Source organism: Ictalurus furcatus, chromosome 19 (assembly GCF_023375685.1).
Source record: "Ictalurus furcatus strain D&B chromosome 19, Billie_1.0, whole genome shotgun sequence".
NCBI classification, from domain to species: Eukaryota; Metazoa; Chordata; class Actinopteri; order Siluriformes; family Ictaluridae; genus Ictalurus; species Ictalurus furcatus.
Window position 1 is genome coordinate 1,456,707 of NC_071273.1, and position 22,247 is coordinate 1,478,953.

Consider the following 22,247-nt stretch of genomic DNA (forward strand, 5'->3'; position numbering starts at 1 on the left):
GTGAGGACATCAGTGCTTCTCCTCCCTGCTTTGCTGAGATGTCACTCATTTTGGGCAATACCCAGGGTAAATTGCAGATTTTCTGACTGGAGGTCCTGGACAGCCTCATGACTGTGTGACCGCATGTTGCATGTTATGAACCATGCTTTATGGGAGGCGGTTCTGTCACATCATTGCTAGTTTTGGCCACAAAATGGAAGACAAGAACTACATTACCCAGCCTTAGCACATCACATGACCTAGTCGCACTAACAGATTATTCACACCTGTTTTGTGTTTGACCAATTAGTGACTCTATTTAACTTCCGGTTTTGTGTTTCACCTCGTTTATGTCTTGTCTCATTTTCCTATGTCGTTCTTGTTCTTGCTATTGTTTATGTTTGTCAATGATCCTGGTTTTCCCTTTTTCCACGTTTTGTTTGTGTTTTTATTAATAAAACTCTGCATGTGCATCCGCCTCCTAATCCCTGACTTTTCATTCCGACTGAGCTAAAAGTCTTATTAATGTATTATAAAGCTGGATGTAAATGAATGTATGCTAAAAATCACTGTATGTCAAATTGATTTCAATGGTGCTGAGTTGGTCATCTAACCAAACTTGTAATGATATATGCAATATATGGCTGAGTGACGTCGTGAATTCTGTGCATATTCGGCCCAGGGGAGGAATCTGCTCCAGCCCTCGGGGCTTGAGGCACAGAATGTCCTGAGGAACCAGCCAATCTCCTGGTTCACTCGTTCCACTTGGCCATTAGCTTGTGGATGGTAGCCAGATGTGAGGTTGACGGTGATCCCCATCTTCTCCATGAAGCTGGACCATACCCTGGACGTGAATTGAGGTTGCCGATCACTGACTATTTCCTCTGGGATGCCGAAGTACCTGAACATGCACTGAAAGAGTACTTGGCTGTCGTGAAGGCGGTGGGGAGGGCGTATAGTGGAATGAGCCTTATGGACTTAGAAAATCGGTCCACCGTCACCAGAATGGTTGTGTTTCCCTGGGATTCTGGTAGGTCTGTGACGAAGTCAATGGAGATGTGGGACCAGGGGCATTCCAGTACGGGTAGTGGATTGAGCTTGCCGGCCGGTAGTACCTGTGGAACTTTACATTGGGTGCACGATGAGCATGAAGACACTACTCAGTGTACCTCCCTTGCCATATTAGGCCACCAGTATTTAGCCCGCAACAGATGGTAGGTGCGGTGTGCACCTGGGTGACCTGTGGCAACAGCCATGTGGGCCCAGACAATGAGTTCCTGTCAGTGCCACTCGGGCACAAATTGTCTTCCCAAGGGGCATGCTTCTGGAACCTGTGATCTGGGGATGCTTGCTAAGGTTTGGTCCAACTCCCACATCATAATTACACTCTGCTGGTGACAGTTTCTGGGAAAAGAAGGCCACAGGATGGCTCCTACACCAGTTTCGGATGCATCGACCTCCACCACAAACGGCTTGGATGGGACTGGGTGTTCGATGATGGGAGTGGTTGTGAATGCCTCTTTGAGTTGCTCTTGTGCCGCTTGGGCGGCTGGATACCAGGACAGGCGTTTGGGCTTTCCTCTCAGCAGGGACGTTAACGGGTGCGCTATGGAGCTGAAACCCCTGATGAAACGCCATTAAAAGTTTGCTAAGCCCAGGAATCTCTGTAGCTCCTCCTGGGAATTGGAATAGATCAGGATGTTGTCGATGTAAGTGATTACGGTACATCCCAGCATGTCCTTTAGGACGTCATTTATCAGGCACTGAAAGATCGAGGGGGCACTAGAGAGCCCATACGGCATTACCAGATATTCATAGTGGCCTGGGGTGATACTGAACCCCGTCTTCCACTCATCTCCTTCTCTGATCTGGACCAGGTTGTCTGCACTGCGGAGATCCATTTTAGTGAAGATGGTGGCAGCTCAGAGTTGTTTGAAGGCAACTGGAACTAACAGAAGAGGGTAGCGATACTTGATATAGCACTGATTAAGACCCCTATAATCAATGCTTGGCCTGAGCCCTCCTTCTTGTCCACAAAGAAAAGTCCTGCTGAAGCAGGGGATGTAGATTCTCTTATGTAGCCCTGCTGAAGTGCCTCCTGAATATACTCCTCCATAGCTCTCTGCTCAGTCTGTGATAATGGATACACCCTTCCTTGGGTTGGCACAGTTACCGGAAGCAGATCTATGGCACAGGCGTAGGGTCGATGAGGTGGTAATCCGCAAGGCTTTTCCTTGCTAAACGCCTCCCTGAGGTCATGATATTCGGGTGGAATGTGGACTGTAGCAGTTTTATTCGGGCTTTCAATGGAGGTGGCCGCCAGTGAGATCACTGGTGTCTGTAGGCATTGTGCTATGCAATGGGTGGACTAGTGCGTGATCTCCTTGTTAGTCCATGAAATACCATCAGTATTTTTGGTGAAACTTAAGTATATTCTTCTGCCTTGTTCTGTCTCAGGCCTGATGGTGAGCTTTACTGTCACGGCTCATTGGCGGAGATGGAAGCAGTTGCAGGTATACAGAATCCAAGCAGTAAAATCCAAAGGGAAGGGCAAAGTTCATGGTCATGAAACAGGCAGGGGTCAGGCGATGAGGCAAACAAACAAAACAAGACAAGGCAGAAATCAAGGTCAGGGACGGAAACACTGGTCAAAGTAACTTTGTCAAAATACACTATGAAACGGCTTGGATAACGGCAGAGAGCAGGTCTACTGAATGTTTACTTCGCAAAGTCCTTTAGTTCCCAAAGTCTCTTAAAAGCTGTGTGTGAGTGTGTGTGTGAGATTGGTTGCAGGTGTGTGTGGTTAGGGAACTCCGGGGAGGGTGCGCGCATGCGTGTGTGGGAAGTGTAGTCCTCGGTGGCCGTGTTTGTAGTTTGCGGTGCCTCCTGGGAAACAGAGTTGTGGTTAGGCTGTGATGAAATTCTGAAATTCCATGTGCTGCTCCAGGAATGAGGCCAGTGCTTCATTAGATTAGTCTGGTGTGCAGTACTGTTTGTTAACTGCCAAACTTGACAAAGCCCAGAGAGTTGCTAAAATGCACCAAACTTTAGTGATGTGCATTAGATGTCAGTTTAATGATTTGCATTAGAATATTATTATGGACATTTACTGAAAGTGTGGCTTTCTTTTTTTTTTTTTACATACACAGGAATACACAGACTTGGGTAAGACATGCCTCTGAAGTGACCACATTGACATGGATGTACTCAAAATCATTTGTGAACTACAGATTCACATCTAATTTAACTGTGGATTGCAGGTAGATCAGAATTAATGACAGTGCTATCACATCTATATATTATAGCTGTATATATATTGTAATGCAGCATCCTGTACAAGTGTGTGGCAGAGGGGAAAGGCCCACATATGGGTGTGATAGTCAGTGTGTGTGTGTGTTAGGAAGGTCACGATACCAAAAATCTAGTAGTTGGTACCGATACCACCAAAAGTACACGATACTCGACACCAAAGTCGATACCACGGTGTGTATAAAAAATATATATATATATATATTTTTAAATAAAATAAACTCCTGGAGGACATCCTCCTCTGGCTAATACTGGCAAAAAAGAGAGATAGAGAGAGGGGGATATTTTAGTTATCAAACACTGTCTGACAATGACTAATAAAACAGTGCTAAGTGCTAAGAACAAGTGCTAAGGTGCACTCCTAAACGCACACACACACACACACACACACACACCCCTTATACTCTGAATGCAAGCATTAGTTTAAATTCACTGATATGGTGGCAGGCCAAAAAGATGTATTAAAAGCATGAACATTTGAATAATTATTAGTGGCATTAGGCTACATTTTGCTGACAGGACACGGGCTGAATGGCGATGCATGGTGGCCCATTAGGAGGTAGTTTATAACATTGCAATGTGTTAGCATCGTTAAAAATTAACCGGCTATTACAAACTTTACATTTACTATTTGCTTGCAAAGCCCTTGCTTGCAATAACTGCATCAAGCCTGTGACTGACATCACCAAACTGTTGACTTCTTCTTCTATGAAGCTTTTCCAGGCTTTTACTGCAGCCTCTTTCAGTTGTTGTTTGTTTGGGGGGGTTTCTTCCTTCAGTCTCCTCTTTAGGAGGTGAAATGCTGCTCAAATGGGTTAAGGTCTGGTGATTGACAATACCCCATACCCCCCGATGAAGCCCTATGTTGTGTTGGCACTGGTTTTTTTTTTAATTCATGAGTTCCATCATCAATAAAGATTAGTGAGCCTGTCGCAGAAGCAGCCATGCAAGCCCAAGCCATGACACTACCTCCACCATGCTTGACTGATGAACTTGTATGTTTTGGATCATGAGCAGATCCTTTCTTTCTCCACACTTTGGCCTTTCCATCACTTTGGTAGAGGTTAATCTCTATATTTCTTTGTGAATTCCAATCTGACCTTCTCATTCTTACTGCTGATAGGTGGTTTGCATCTTGTGGTATGACCTCAATATTTCTGCTCTCAAAAGTCTTCTTTGATTGGTGGATTGTACCTTTACCCCTGTCCTATGGAGTTTGTTGGTGATGTCACTGACTGTTATTTTCTGTCATAAACTGCTGCTGTTTTCATTGGCTGACAGGACTGAAACCTGATTTGGTCTTCTGCTGTTGTCAGGTGGTCCATCTCAATGTTTGATGCGTTGTGTGTCACGCCAGTGCCAGAATCCACCCGAAACTCCACTTCCCAAAACATATTGAACAACACACCCCAGAACAACACTCCACCGGCTCATTCACACTCACCTGAGTTTTAATCATGCACACCTGTTCCCAATCACATATACACCAGAAACATGAACTCTTTGCAAATAAAGCTCAGTGTACGTTTACTTGACTTACCAAGACTTTGTTTTTATTGTGTCTTGCTATTCTGGTTTTTGATCTTGCCTTGATGCTGTATTTTTGGATTTTGGATTTGCCCACGTTATTCTCTTTGCTGATCACCTGACTTTCTGCCTGTCCCTGTTTACAATTTTTGTTTCATGATTTGGAATTGTTTACCTCTGCCTTTTTTAAAATAAAAAAAGCTAATTTGCACTTGCAGCTGTCTTTGACTTCATTGCATAACAGTGTTCTGAGATGTTTTCTACTCACCACAGTTGTAAAGTGTGCTTATTTGAGTTACAATAGACTTCCTGTCAGCTCAAACCAGACTGGTCATTGTGCTCTGATATCTCTCATCAGCATGATATTTAAGCCTGCAGACCCTCCACTCACAGAATGAAACTCTAGAAAGTGTAGAAAATCCCAGGAGATCAGTAGTTTCTGAAATACTCAAACCAGCCCATCTGGTACGAACAACCATGCCACGGTTAAGGACCACATCCCCCCCAATCTGATGTTTGACATGAAAATTTGCTGAAGCTCTTGACCTATATCTGCAGGATTTTATGCATTGTGCTGCTGACACATGATTGGCTGATTAGATAACTGCATGCATGTGCAGGTGTACTGGTGTTCCTTATAAAGTGGACGGTGATTGTAGATTCCTTGATAAACTTTTCACTGCTACATTTTTGCCTAAACGCTGCATAGGTCTCATGTTGCTAGTGAGATCAATGCATGCTTGTAATAAAAGAACATAACACCTGCCCAAGGACAATGTATGATACATGTGCAATATACTACAGTATGTTTACAAATTATTAAAAAGTATTCACTAACCGCTTTGTGTAAACAAATGCCAAATTTGGGGAGAGCTTTGGGACCAGTCCGTCCACTTCTAGAGTCCGTCTCAGCATTAAAGTTTTATGACTTCCTCTTAATATTGCTCTCAGTGATAAGCCAGTACATAATAGTAGTAATATTTAACTTGCATGCACTGGTTTAGTAAATGTGGTGCTAATATCTATACAAAGTATTCATTCAGCACCACTGTATATGTATATATCACTGTATACATTAAGTTCACTATTATACTCTGTGGAAGTTAAAACTTTCATGAAGTTTCATTGCATTTTTTAATGTTCCCAAATCCTCCTATGCCACAGTAGGATACATCCTGAAATATTACATGTACTTTTTAGATCATGAGCTTTACTTTATCATCAGTGAAAATAAAGCATGTATTGGCGTGTTATAGACGGGTTCCGCTCTGGTCTGGTGTAAACTGAATAAATATCCCAGGCTTATGAAATTTTGGTATGAAAAGGTAGTATTTTAAAATACTTCCTAAATTATGTTTATATGTACTACCTATAGGTCATAGATTAACAATATATAAATATGCATATAATTAAATCATCAGGAGAAGTCCTGCAGATTATTGCAGATTTAAAATTTCAAAGTAACTTCACAAGCGGTTTCTAAGAGAAAATAATTTGAATCATAATCAAAAGTTAACCAGCTGCTTCACAATCTTTTCCTACTAGTAAGAATGACGGAAATTATTCATGGGTTAAAGCTATTTAAGTCAACAGAGCTCCTCTCAGATAGGACTAACTGTTCCCCTAAATATATCCACATGCACCAATTATCAGGGTCAGAGCACATTCCGCAAGTAGTATCCCAAATGGCAACTCCTATGAGGGTACACACTGTACAGTACTGTAGAACACTAGAAGGTAGGTAGACCAACATGCCTTTCAAGTTTTGTGACAATTTACCAATTCTAGCCCTCTAGAAAAAGCTGAGGGGCAGCCATTATTTTTAAGTGATCAAATGATAAAAATAAAATCAACAATGCCATCTGCATGTCAATCAGGCTCATTCTTTTTGACTGAGCAGCAGAGGGAATACTACTTACTGACTGGGTTTTATTCCTGTATACAGTAAATTACCTTAATAATAATTGTCTTTGTTCATCATCAACTTTCAGCAGAGAATCAGAATAATAAATGTAGCTATGTGATGATTGGGATCCAAGAAACCTTTATAATAGCATATCCAGTGGCTACTTCTTGGCAAGTTACCTAGAGAGAGAATAGCTGAAGAGCTAAGGAGCTGCTTTTGTGATGATAGCTTAATACTAAACAACACTACCTGATTGGCTGATGGCATCCAAGTCCATCCATCCATTTTCTGTAGTGCTTAACCTACACAGGGTCGGAGGGAGCCTGAAGCATATCCCACAAGGTAGGGGACACCCTGGATGAGGTGCCTACCCATTGCAGGGCACAATCACACACACGTTCACACTTGCTACAGAGAATTTGGAAATGCCAATCAGCTTACAACGCATTTCTTTGGACTGAGGGAGGAAACCAGAGTACCTGGCGGAAACCCTTGAAGCACGGGGAGAACATGCAAACTCCACGCACGCAGGGTGGAGATGGAACTCGAACCCACAACCCCAGAGGTGTGAGGCAAACCACTGAGCCAGTGTGCCTATTCAGGACTATGAGCTGTGAGGATATCTGCAAAGATTAGGGTGTGGTTACCCATAGGGAGTGGAGTTAAGTTTAAATTATTTTTTTATCCTTAGGGTCAGTAAATAGGATTTTCCCATAAAAACAAGCATATCTCTTGTAAATATGGTGTACAGTGAAAATTCAGTCTTGATCTGAATCATTTACTCAAGCCATAATTAAAAAAAAAATTTTTAGCCCCGTCCACTCAATTTCACAATAATTTGGAAAATAATTATATTCAAAATCTATTTTTAAGATTTATGGTGTAGGGGAATGTACAGTTAAAGACCCAAGGACCAGATAGCTCTTAAGCTTGAAGGACCAAATCTCATAAGCTTGAAGAAGCTATCCAAATCATTTGATATTTTGAAAGATAAATGTTGATTAATAACACATTACAAATCACTCAACGGATATATATCGAAGAGGCAGGGGATTCCAGAATCTACCCTTCAGTCCCCTGTTTTAGACCAATGTGGGGTCCAATACCACCATGTCTGGTCTACCAATTGAGGCTGCTTTGGGATGTGGAGTGGTGACACATGCTCCCCTGGTGGGTTACATTTGTCTCTTCACCCCATCATGGACATGCCGGATACTAATAATTCAGGTCCCCATGGAAGGGGCTGTCCAACCTCCCACTCACAACAGGGCATTGATTTTATCTTTTGTCAGCTGCTGGTGCAGGCTGTTCGTCAACTTCAGCAGTCGCATCTCCTCCTCAGCAGGGTTCGCTGTTCTGCAAGCAGACTTATGATACAACAGCAAACAAACATCCATATGCATAAACATAGTAGGATCAATCCCAAACATTCCCCGAAGGCATATGGCACATATTTCACAACTCCCATAGAACGCCTTGCTGAATGCCAATGAAACCGCAAACCACTCCCCAGCAAATTTAACCTATACAGGTCCAATCCAATTAGGGCCACAATTGGGGATCCCCTATCTGGAATGGAAGAGATTGAGTCAGGTTCGCAATTTTACACTGGAACTTACCGGCGGCTAGTGTCTATTCATTTTCAGAGGTGGTAAATCTTAAGCGCAACATGCACCTCAACCTCTTTTTTAAAAACAGAACACTGTCACAGTACGTTGGACAAAACCACACTACGTCAGGTTTTTATGTTATTTTCTTAAAACAGCTTATTTAGCCACAGTACTTCAGGCTGAAACAATATTTATCAAATGTAAAGCACTGCCACAGTACACCACACTACATCAAGTTTTTATGTTTTAAACTTAAAGTGCTGTCCACTCCTCACCTCTTCCCAGAGAGTGCGTGCTTATGCGCTACCGGCGCTGGCACATAGCAGCTCCCAGAACACCAGCCCACTCCAGGCTTGTGCCTCACGCTCACGTCTGAGTGTGCCCGTCCCTCCCCTTTCTCTCAACCTCTTTCACCCAGACAGCCCAACCAACAGAAAATAATTAAAATCTGCTTACCTTGTTTGTTGATTAGCCAGGGATATCACCAGAGAATGAATGCCCACATTTTCCACCATTTAATTGTAGGGGAATGTACAGTTAAAGACCCAAGAACCAGATAGGATGAATGAAGACCAGGAGTTAAGAGATGCAATCAATTGAAGAAAATTTTACTGAAGAATAGTTTGCAGTTTCATCAAGCAGAAGTTAGCTTCACACAAGCAAGGAGTTTGTAGGTCGCTCTGCATACATACTCATTACAGCAAAAATTATACTTTCACACAATCACTAAGCTAGTCATCACGTCAGGTTGAATGATTCCGATTGGTTAAGGCATAGACAAATGTAGAAAATCCCCACATATGTGCTGTGAGTCAGAAGAATATCTCCATCGATTATCTGTTGTCTCATCATAAGGGCTGTTCACCTCCCCTGTGTTGTTCACCTCCGAACGTCCTGTGACAAAAGAATGCTGACGCACACACACAGATACACAGCTTCAAGGTTGGATTTGGTCGAGCTCTAGCTCTGACCAGGAAACTTTCTCAAAACAAACTGATTAGATATACTTTCTCTCAATAAGAAGTTTAGACAATATTCATCATTATTCTCTAGTGAGATGAAAAGTAAAGTAAATGCTTTAACTAAGTATAGTGAGTAGGCACAGGCCTGAGTGACCCCCAATGACCTGGGCAGTCAGGGTCAGCTAGAAGAGTAAGTTTAGGTTTTTAACCGGTGTTAGGTGCATTTCTCACATTCAAATCATTTGATATTTTGAAAGGTAAATGTTTAATAACTCATTACAAATCACTCAACGGATATATATTGAATAGGCAGGGGATTCCAGAATCCACCCTTCAGTGGTCTATTTTCACAAAAAAATTATTGGTAAAATATACAGCCAAGACTATGCTTCAGTAATTCCCCAAAATGTTTTAACATTTATAAACACTTTGGTTGTTGTAGGGAGTGGACTTAAAAATAACTGTTTCTCATGTTCTCTTAAATTAGATGAAACTTGGTATACTGCATCAGTGTTCTAATCTGTAAGTGTACTTCTTATGATGACTGGATTGCTCAACAAAAATGGCCATCATTAACCATGAACCAGAGATTTTACAAGTTTAGCATTGATCTACTGTCACAAGCCTAGAAAATTATGTAGTAAAAAAGTGTTTGTCTGGTCTTCTTTTACATAATGTTAATGAATTCTGGATTTAATAAAATGAATAGGCTATGTGATAAAAGCCAGAATTGTAAATGTTGTTGGAGTACCCCTGGGTATTATTTATAATTTTTAATTTTTATGGATTATATTCTCAATTCATACAATTCTTTAAAAACACGTTCAACAGGTGATGCTAATATGTCATTCCCATTTTAAATTATTATAATAATAATTATTATTTGCATCAACATGGTTCTCAGCAACATAATAGAATTCAGTAGTCAAATGATTTTTTTTTACTTGTTACTTGCTGTTATTTCCATAATAATTAATATGTGCAATATCATGTTACACTAAAGGATGGCAACATGAGCCTATGAATCTTCATAAATATGCATCAGAAGACTTCATGAGTTCTATTACAATAAATTTAAAGCCATAATATTGCAATATTTAAAATACTCTTGTCAAGATTTATTTTAATTATATGTTATAACGATTGAGAAAAATTTAATATGAGATGATAGACAGAATGTTTAGCTTTTATTTCCTTATATGTAGATGTGTTAAAGAACTTGTATTGAACAAGGTGCTTTTTGTTTGAACCCACCCATTTTTAAGTGATCAAAAATACTGGAACACATGACTGAGAGGTGTTTCTTGTTGCCCAAGAATGCCCTGTTAAATTAATTGCTTAAACTATTAATAGCTCTGAATGCCTACTCTCGTGGTACGTTTACACAACAATTATTTACTAAAAATGAAAATGTTTTCCTTTGCATTTTTTAAAAAAGTTTCGTGTACAGACGACAACGTTGTCAACAAAATCCCCATTCACACAGAGCCGTGAAAACGACTAAAAATGCTATATTTTGCATCCCAGGCCTGTAGTTGGCGATGTCACTTTGTAAAGAAACACTACATGCCTGTGCACATAAGCATTCATGTCAACGTGTCCACCATATTGATCCAGGCAAAACTGTCCTATAAACAAATACAAGTAAACAGGGAAGCTGTGGTTTTTCTGGATAGCAAGCACAATAACATTTACAGTTCTCAAATTATTTCAATGGCTTATGATCTACGTGGAGTGCAAAAAAAGTCTCCAGTTACATAGAATCTCAACAGTTAGGCTTGGAAAATTATTCACTGTCATAAGGAAACTCACACTTGTCAAGCATAAATTTGGCTTATTTTTCTTGGTTAATAAATGTTGAGATGTCCCTAATGTAATATAATGTAATGTACATGAAATGTTCATAAAGGTTTTTTCATTGTGGAAATGGATTTTTCTGTCTTCTACCCCATCTTTTAGCTTCTCTTGTGCTCCAGGTCAGAAATCTTTTAACAAAGCTCATTCATTTTTAAATACTGAAAAAAATCGAAATAATTGACCATCATTGTACCAAAATGGAACAAAATCGGCAAATACAAACCAAATAGTGAGACACTGGCAGTCAGTCTGCTTTCTATATTTTATTAGCAATAAAAGGATTCAGATATACTCCAAAACAGATAATTACAAAGATTTTGAAGCTGACACAAGAGGGAAATTCAATCAGAGCCATTGCACAAGCATTGGGCATAGCCAATACAACAATCTGGAATGTCACAGAAACCACTGGTGCACTAAAAACCAGACATCAAACAGGTCGGCCAAGGAAAATAACTGCAGTTGATGACAGAAACATTGTGAGATCTGTGAAGAAAAACCCCAAAACAACAGTCCAATTTAACAAAACATCTGGGTTACCCTGTTCCCTGAGAAGGGAACGAGACGTTGCATTTGCTCAATGCTGTGGGAAGCACCTTCGCGCGTGACCGGCATCTGAAGCTTGTGTAACATCATAGGCCTGAGATATATATATATATATATATATTTATTGTGTGATATATATATATACGGCACCTGTGAACTGCGCCGTCAGCCTCTATTATCTGAACTGAAGATGAAATTCACAGGCATGACAAAGCTACACAATGTCTCCTTCCCTTCTCAGGGAGAACTCCCTTCCCTTTCAAAGGGAACTCCACTTTGCGCTTGCTCAACGCTGTGGGAACGAGAACACCCACTCCGTCATACCGAGGGTACAGTCTGTTCAAAAGACAGAGGGTCACTGCAAGACACTTCGAGGAGGTGACACCCCTAGTAGAATGAGCAGATGGGCAACAGATGGGCCTCAGCCACCTGACGCATAAAACTCGAAGTTAGATGATGTTGCCCCACAGAGACTCCATCAATAGGGGTGTGGCTGGCCAAAATGGCAGCCACATAGACCCTGATAGTAGAAGGAGCCAACCCCGCTGAGAAACGTCCTTCTAAGAACTCCCGGACTATAGCTATTGTGCAGTTCACTGGGTCTAGCTGATGTTCCTCACACCACAAGACAAAAAGTCACCACTTTAGTGCATACAGTTTCTTTTTGGATAGTACTCTAATGTTCAACATGGTCTCTACAACCTCAGTTGTGAGACCAGAATCTATGAGCTGGTGCCCCTCAGGGGCTAGACCCACAGTTTCCTTAGTTCCGGCCGAGGGTGATAAATCAGCCCTCCGGTTTGAGACAGCAGATCCCTGCGGATGGATATCTCCTAAGGAGTGCCATCTAGCAGGAATATTATCTCTGAGAACCATATTCGAGCTGGCCAATAAGGTGCTACTAGCAGCAGACGGAGACGGTCTTGGCGAACTCTCACTAGAATTTGTGGGAGCACAGCAATCGGGGGAAAAGCATATAGATGCGACCTCGGTCACATGTGCACCATGGCGTCCAGCCCTAATGATGTGGGAGGAGTGAGGGCAAACCACAGAGGGTAGCGTGTTGTCTCGTCGGAGGCGAACACATCCACTTCCGCTTGGCCGAACCTCCGCCATATGGACTCCACCACTTTTAGATGGAGCCTCCAACCCCCGGGCTTCAGCCCCTGCCTTGACAGGTTGTCTGCCCCCACTTTCCGGCTGGCCGGAATGTACATTGCACTCACTGACAAGAACCTTCCCTCTGCCCAGAGAAGAATTAGTTGCGCCTGCCTGAACAGGGTGCATGAACATAACCTTCTCTGCTGATTGATATATGAGACCACCACTGTGTTGTCTGTCACAACTAACACATGGTGACCTCTTAATTGAGGAAGAAAGAACTTTAGTGCTAGAAATATGGCCCATATCTCTAGGCAATTTATATGCCACTCCAGATGAGGGCTGCTCCACAGACCACAAGCTGGACAGCCATCTCAGACCGCGCCCCAGCCCATGAGGGAGGTGTCTGTCATTACCGTTTTGCGACACCCCTAGAGTGTGACCCGAGGCTAGAAACATGGGACACCTCAAAATTCTCAGAACACACAGGTATTGCCGCATGACACTGACTACTCTCAGAGGTTTCATCCTCGGACGAAACCCCCAACTATTCAGCCACCTCTGAAACAGTCTCATGTGCAATAGGCCCAATGGTATGACGTTGGCTGCTACTGCCATAAGGCCCAACAGTCTCTTGTAGAGACTGGAAGGGATGCCCAGATCCAGCTTTATCTTGCTCAATGTTGATAGGATTGACCCTACGCGTGTTGGGGGTAGAAACGCCCTCATCGTAGTAGAATCCCATATAACCCCTAGAAAAGTTGTCTTCTGCACTCAAGAAAGCATACTTTTCTTGAGGTTCAACATGAGCCCCAAGCTCCTCATGTGGGCGAGAACAACATCTTGATGTTGAAGTGCCAGTTCCCTGGATCGTGCTAGAATTAACCAGTTGTCCAGGTAGTTAGTACATGAAAGCCCTGGAGTTGCACGGGAGCCAGAGCAACATCCTTGTACTTTGTGAAGGTACGACGGGATAAAGCTAGCCCGAAGGGAAGAACCTGATATTGGTATGTGTTGCTTCCAAACGCGAACCTCAGGAACTTCCTGTGACTGGGCGATATTCCTAAGTGGAAATATGCGTCTTTTAGATCTATTGTCACAAACCAGTCCTCGAACTGAATCTGTGGCACGATAAGTTTGAGGTCAGCACCTTGAACCTGTATGTCCGAAGAGTATGGTTCAGATAACCTCCCTCCATTAGGTAATGGGGTACATGTTCTATGGCCCCTTTGTCCAAGAGGATCTTACTTCCTGTGCTAACGTCGGGCTCTGCTCTGTGCTGACTATTATGGTGAACACACCTCTGAACTGGACCCGGTAACCCTTCTCTATGGTAGCCAGAACAAATGGAGACACATTTGGCAGTAGTTTCCACGCTGCCTGGTGGTCTTTTAGCGATGTTAACTTTTCCACATTCTGTTGGAGGGAAAGCATCAAATTTTCATTGCCCTGTGACAGCTCGCTGACCAGAGAAGACTGAAAACTTGGAACGGCCTTGGCTAAGGGAGGCACTACAGTAGCACAGGGGGCTATCTGCCCTAACAACCTCACGTCCCCTGATATGTCCCTCCATGGCCCATCAGGACCACTCTTTCCTTGCCTGCTTGGCCTTTATGATCATTCTCAGATCAGGCCTATTAGCAGCCTGGCTTTCCATGGGGGGAGGTGGGCCGCCACACTTGCTTTCTGTGCCTCCCTCGCACTAGTGCTGGGCCGGGCTCCACTCATGGATGCCTGGGCGAACTCGACACGATGGGGAAGGAACTGGCTGAATCCCACCATTTGCTGTTTTGGTTCGCGAAACCTGTCTGCGATGGCATTAACCGTGCCACCAAACAGGCCGTAAAGTTTAACAGGGGCATCCAGAAAGGAGACCTTATCTTTGTCTCCCATCCCTGAGAGGTTGAGCCATAAGTGCCTCTCTGCCGGAATCAAGCTACCCATTGAACAGCCGACATGAGGGGCCGTTTGCTTGGTCACCCGGAGAGACATATCAATGACACGGTGCAGCTCTGCCATTGTCTCGGGCCCAGTTCCCTCCCCAGTGTCAAGCTCACTCAGCAGATCTGCTTGGTAGGTCTGCAACACCGCCATTGTATGCCGTGACCCACAAGCAAGACCCACCTGCCGTATAGGCTTTGCCCACCAATGCCAAGGTGGCCTTACATGGCTTGGAAGGCAAAGCCAGCCCCCCTAAATTACCTGCCGTCGAAGGAGAAAAGGGGCTCACAAGCGCCTCCTCCACCTTTGGCATAGCTAAATAGCTGTGCTGTTCACTCCCCACAATGGCCAAATAATCAAACGTAGCTGGGTTATAAACACGTCTAGTGTGTTGTTTTCCCCAGAAGTGTGATATTCCATCATGCACTTCTGGAAAAAGGTTAGTTTTCTGCGGTGTGAGGGAGATTTATTTTCACTGAGGAGGAAGTGCTCATCTAGCCTGCTACCAGCCACTTCCTCTTCCCCAGGCCATTCTAGATTTAGTTTTTCAACAGCCCTAGTAATCACCTCAAGCAGCTCTTTATATGCTTGAGAGCTGCTCTCTGTTTTTTGTGCAATAGCACGCCTACTGGCTCCTCGGAGTCAGAGAGGGTGTTTTGGCTTTCCATAGCTGAAGGAGGAATGGCGACGCGAGCTACAATGTCAGGCGGAAAGCCTGACCCGGAAGACAGAACAAGAGATAGAGCAGTGCTCATTTCCGGCTCCTCTTCCAGATCCATACGAGATCCCCAGAACCTGAGCCAGCTGGCTGCCTCGGCAGCGGCTGGCCTAGATCCACGAGGCTCTGAAACCCATCTCCCTTCGGCCGAGAAGAGAGCGAGTCGCAAGTGAAGCTGCCTAATTGTAAGGTGTTCACAATGCTCACAGTCAGACCCCTCGAGGGCTGCTGTGGCGTGCTCCACCCCTAAACACTTCACACAGAAAGTGTCCCCCCCGGTAATGAAACGGCAGCAAGGCGCAACACGCTTCCTGAATTCTCTCTCACTCATTATTTTTTTCTTCTCTTTTTTTAAAGGGACAAAAAAGAATGAGATTTTTCTTTCTTTTTTTGAAAAGATAGAGAGGAAATGAAGCGTCTTTTTGCGAGTGTTACACGAACGACTGATATGCAGTCTCGCTGAAGATAATAAGGCTGACAGTGCGGTTCACAGTTGCTTTACAGATATATCACGCGGCACGTTTAATTTCCACGTCACCTGGTCACGGCAGGCCTATAAATAGGCATGATGTTACACAAGCTTGAGATGCCGGTCACGCGTGAGGGCGCTTCCCACAGCATTGAGAAAACGCAATGGTTCCCTTTGTTCCCTTTGAAAGGGAACAATTAGACAATTCATGCCCACTAATTGTCATTATGATGGATTTTTTTTTTCTTAATTAGGTAATATGTAAAACCTACTTTTGTCACACTACTCAGCACAGTGTGAAACTCAATAATGATAAAAAAAATGTTGAAATTTGTAAACTATATGGCTGCCACACATCAGTTAACTCTAAGGAGGTGAAGCCCAATTTACTCAAACAGCTGTAACTCGTGATTGGTTATATGAATTCACACAGAACTTGAAAGGCATATACAGGACAAGATTCTGATGTCAGCTAGGGCTAGATAACTGCTTCACAAAAACAAGCATATCTCATGGAAAATAAGATCTACAGTGATTTTTTTTTTAAAATCCAGATTGTTTTGATGAAACATAAAAAACAGGCTTCACAGGCCTTAGATAATGTTAAAATTGAGCTATCTTGAATGGTAGGTTAGTGGTTAGCACGTCCGCCTCACACCTCCAGGGGTTCAATTCCTCACACCTCGGGGATTCGATTCCCACCGTGGCCCTGTGTGTGCGGAGTTTGCATAATCTCGCCGTGCTGTGGGGGTTTCCTCCGGGTACTCCGGTTTCCTCCCCCAGTCCAAAGACATGCATGGTAGGCTGATTGGCATGTCTAAAGTGTCTGTCGTGTATGAATGGGTGTGTGAATGTGTGTGTGATTGTGCCCTGCGATGGATTGGCTGTCCAGGGTGGCTGTCCAGGGTGTACCACGCCTTGTGCCTGATGCTCCCTGGGATAGGCTTCAGGTTTCCTCGTGACCCTGAAGGAAGGATAAGCGGTATAGAAAATGGATGGATGGATGGACCTTACTCAGAAAGGCCACTTGAGGCATTATTCATGTTTTTGCACACAAAAACAAGCATATTTATTGTAAAATAATGTCTAAAGTAAAAGTTCTTTTTTTCCCGAAAAGAAATTTGGATACCATGATGTTAAGTTCTGCCTTAGTGCATTTCCGACAGTTTTTCAAAAACAGCTTTTTTTGCTTTCTCTAAATCAGCCATCACAAAATGTGGGTCACAGGATTGTAAGATCAACCCGAACTTGTTTCTCTGGTTTCTGATATGCAGGACGGTTTGCCCATAATGTGCAAATGAATTTGATGGAGAAGTCACCAAACAGGAAGTGAGGGCATATCTCTGCAACGGTGTGACGTATTCAGACCAAACTTCGTAGGTGAGTGAAAGACCAGGATCTAACGACTCCAAGAAGTTTTATCTAAATTCACCTTGATGGGGCACTAGTAGTAAAATTAATAAAACTGCTCATAATGTTTGCTCATAACTGCTCAACAAAAATTCTTCTTTCTGTTGATTCCCTGGAAGATCTCGAGAATCAACGATCAAAGATCAGTGTACCTGATATAAGTCATTTGTGATTTGCCAAACTTGAAGTCGGCCATTTTAAAACCTTTTTGCTTCTTGTCCTACAAATCCAATGATCAGAAAATGTGATACTTGGATTTGCATGAAACTTGAAATTCTTATACAGGACACGATTCTGAGGTAATAACCAAAGTTTGGGGTGCGGTCATTCACAGCTGTGGTGAGATAACAGTTTGCTGATAACCATTAACTACTTTTACAATCTAGTCTTAGGATTTTTTGACTATCTTCAAACAATTCATGTCAAACTACTCAGGATAGTGTGAGTCTCAATAATTACCAAAAACTTGCGAACATTTATAAACAATATGGCTTTCACATGCCAATCAGTTCTTATAAGGTAGAGGATAATTAATTCAAACAGCTTTAACTCATGATCAATAAAGTCAACTTTATTTATAAAACACATTTAAAATACAAAAAGGGCTGCCAAAGTGTTGTACAGCAGAATTAATGACTAATCAAATAATTATACAAGGATAAGACAAGATAAAAGCTAATAAAAACACAAAACAAGAATGGGCTAATAAAATAAGATAAAAAGAGTATAAAACACAGAACTAAAAATAAGCAAGACAAGTTTGTTATAAAATTGTAAATAGACTAGAGCAGAACCGAACAAAATAAAAGAACTAAAACGTAAACCCATCAGCACTACACAATGTACCTATAGCACTTCAAAAGCTTAAGAGAATAGAAATGTTTTCAAGTTGGATTTAAAAGTCTCCAATGACCAGAAGGTTTTCATTCTTTAAAAAGGGTAGGCTATTCCATAGCCAAGGAGGACAAGAGCAGAAGCCCTTAGCATTCTGGAGGAGGATTGGTTGCATGGATTTACACAAAACCTGAAGGTTATGTACCAGAAACCATTTCTGTATTTCTTCGAGTGGTTGCTGGTGAGTGGTCTGCATCTTCTGGTATAGCCTCTATATTTCTGCTCTCAAAGTCTTCTTCGAATGGTGGATTGTGATACTTTCACCCCTGCCCTGTGGAGATTGTTAGTTATATCACTAACTGTTGTTGTGGGGTTTTTCTTCACAATGTTTCTGTCATCAGCTGCTGTTGTTTTCCTTGGTCAACCCATTCAGTGTCTGTTGCTCAGTACACCAGTGGTTTCTTTCGTTTTTAGAACATTCCAAATTGTTGTGTTGGCAATGCTTGTGCAGTGGCTTTGATCGACTTTCCTTTATTTCTCAACTTCAAAATGGCTTGCTTTTCTCCCATAGACAGCTCTCTTGTCTTCATTTTTAAAAAATCCTTTTTAATAACAAATGCACAGGTGAAACCCATGGCTCAAACCAAGAGTAGTTAACAGGGCATACCAGGGCAACAAGAAATACTTGTCAGTCACATGTTCCAATACTTTTGATCTCTTGAGAAATGGGTGGGTTCAAACAAAAGGACCATGCCAAAAATAACTCCAAGATGTTTTGTCTAAATACATTTCTAGGACATGCTAATATAATATACAAATTAGCAAAACTGCTCCTAACTTTTTGACTGCTCAACAGTAAATCATTATTCTTCTTTCTGACTATTTCCTGCCATGTGCTGAGTTTTCTGGATGTAATGAATCTGTGATTTGTAAAACATGAAGTCAGCCATTTTGAATTTTTTCAAAAGCAATTTTTTGTGTCTTCTCTTAGAAACTTCATCTCATGTACATGGACTTTGAACCATTGAATTGTGAGACCATGTTGAACAAAACTTATTTCTCAGGTGTTTGATATTCAACATGGTTCATCAGTAACAGACAAACAAATCTGATTGTGAAGTCACCAAACAGGAAGTGAGTCCATGTCTCAGCAATAGCTTGACGTATTGCCACCTGATTTAGCATTTGAGTCTCATAAATAATAATAATAATAATAATAATAATAATAATAATAATAATAATAATAACTTAGCATTAATGAAACTTGAACAGCTGGAACTGCTGTTCAATTTTTAAATTTTTTTAATTGATTAATTAGCACTTTTTTTTTAAAATAAACGTCAGCACTTTTTTTTTTTAACTCAACATTTTGTATACTTTGATCCAAAGGAATTTGGAAAACCAAGTAATTTTTACTAAAAGTCCATAAGCAAAAACATAAACATTAAGATTCCCATATTTGTGTGCTTTGACCTCAAATAAGAAGATGAATAAAACATATAGCTTCAAGTGATCAATTCGTTCCAAGCACCATTAATCAAGTAGTGCTATCAGTGGCACATTGATGTAGTGTACAGAAATTTTACTCTGTTAGTCAAGCACTTCCTGAGAAACAGTTAAACAGTTTAAATGTTATAGTGACCCCAACTGAGAAACGTTAAAATTGGTTGACTACCTCAAAGTCATGTACTATATATGCAAGTCATATTTGGTGTGAATGCACAAATGCATTGCTGAGATTTCGCCTAACTTTCTGTTTAGCATCTTTTTTTGTGTGTGTTAGCATCTCTGAATAAGAAAAACTCATTTACTAAATTCTGTCAGTCTTCATTTGCACCACAAGGATATACACAAGGATATACCACACAGACCTGACCTCCCTGACTAATATATCACAAACTCTTAGAGTGGCGTAAAAAGAACCAATGTAAATCACTAATGAATTAACTATAAACCACAAATCATGATATTGAACAAAACATGTCTGAGGGACAAAAGACTTTGCGAAGCCCTTTTTTTTCCTGATTAGTCCAGTACAGAATTACTGACCAAAAATCCACTACACAACTACTGTACATCCTGGCATTCATTTAACTTACTATTTCCTAAAGAATGAATAAGTTCTTAGGGAAGAAACTTTACTAATCAATACAATGGATAGACAGAAATGGAGCAAGTTAAGGATGCTTGTTAACGTGTTTGTTATAGTATGTAGAAGATAGATGAAAGTCTTCCAGAACTTACAACCATTTAATACCCTTTTTTATTTCTTTGTACTACGTTGTCATTGACCAAGTGGAACCTATTTGGTATTGTTTTGTCTAAACGCTATTCATGACAGAAAGCAGGGCTAGATCAAATGTGACTAGAAGATGAGGGAACAATGTACACACAACAGCTCACATACAACAGAATATAAATTCATGTTTGAACTTGTATGTTCCTGTTTAAATGTCACCTCATGCTAGGGTTCTTACCAACACCAGACCATAGGAACACATCACCCTCGCACTTAAAAATTTACACTCCCTGTTCACTTGTGTATACAGTACAAGTATATATTCTTTGATCTTTAAGTCCCTGTATATCCCTGCCTACTTATCTAACCTTCTACTCACCAGCACTCATTGTTCTGATACTCACCTGCTCTCTGTCCCTGCCTCTTGGCTCTGTACCATAGGAGATGTGGACTTTTACTGTCACTGCCCCCAAACTGTGGAGGAACAATTTCTCTCCATCTCTGTGCTTGCACCTCCCATCCTCATTTTAAAACACAAATTAAAAGGCACCTTTCCAACTTGATTTCAATCCACTCAATGACTCATTTTGCTTCTTCCCTGTATTGTGCCATCTACATTTTAGTTTGCTGTCTGGTTTTTTTTTTTTTTTGTATCTTGTAGTTATATAAACATGCTATTACTGGTCAGTAGATTGAAATGTTGTAATAATGCAGAGTTCAACAATACCAAAAACAGAAACATATCCACAGTCTGAGGCAAGCAATAGGTCATCTACCACTTTTGCCAGCACTGATTCCTCTAATGATTTGTTCAAAAACCTGAATGGAGAAATCAATTAAGCTTTTTGTGTTCATGTGCAACTTGGTGATTGGACAGTAATCGGAGAGATCGGAAGGGTCAGGAGGTGATTTGTTAAGGAGTGGCTAAACAAAAGCTGTCTTAAAAACTTGGTAACATAGCCCGAGGTGCACAACAAATTTATGTTTAATAATAGCTCCCCAATCACTGATGATAATTCCAAAAGTAACTCATACAGTACTGAGTCACGAACACAGGTGGTTGTTCTAGAAGACAGCATCAAGGCATACCCAGTAGGACTAAACTCAATGAGACATGGGTTATCATCATTAGAAGATGGTACACTGCATAGTTCACTTATGTCTGGTATGGTATCTATGACTGCAGGTGTGAGTGGTGTAAGTCTACGTTTTGTGTGTGTGTGTGTGTGTGTGTGTGTGTGTGTGTGTGTGTGTGTGATTTTAACGTCGCAGGGTTTAGCATGCTTATTTGAAATTCACCAGATTTTGTTCAGGAGAACTGTGATTATCTTGCTAATATTGATAAGAATTAAATTTAGAGTGTGATTAAACTTGTGAGTTGGGCCTAGCACATTCTGTGTAACTCCAATAGAATCCAGAATGGACATAAATGCTATTCGTAAAGGGTCATTTTTATTATCTTTATGAATAATAGAAAAAAATCTATTTAAATCTAAAAATTTCTACTGTCAATAGAAAAAAAATAGATAAGAATTCAGAATTTTTTTATTAGAAAAAAGTGACATTTAGAAGAGATTACACAGTGTTATATATATATATATATATATATATATATATATATATATATATATATATATATATATATATGTATGTATGTATAAATATTACTGTATTTTGAATGCTAAACACCAGATTATAAATGATAGCAACATGTTCACCTTGTTCATGTGCTTGAGGGTTATGCTTATAGCAATATTCAGGTGAAGTACACTCATTCAAAAGGCTATAATTATATAGTTTAAGACATTTTTCTGTTAAACTGAAAAAGATTAGGTCATA

The 22,247-nt window shown here is 41.2% G+C and overlaps 1 protein-coding gene across 10 annotated transcripts in view; it reads left to right on the forward strand.

Moving 5' to 3' along the window:
- The window catches only part of cacna1c (calcium channel, voltage-dependent, L type, alpha 1C subunit), a 315,602-nt gene that overhangs the window by 31,468 nt on the left and 261,887 nt on the right, over positions 1-22,247 (forward strand). For 2 of the 10 annotated variants that reach the window (XM_053649808.1, XM_053649810.1), the window contains exon 2: positions 17,200-17,305. The exons of 7 other annotated variants lie outside the window; for them this stretch is intronic. The gene's annotated coding sequence lies outside the window, so the exon portion shown is untranslated. Of the gene's footprint in view, positions 1-16,227; positions 17,306-22,247 lie in introns of those variants that run through there. One more of the 10 variants, XM_053649809.1, reaches the window with a different exon arrangement.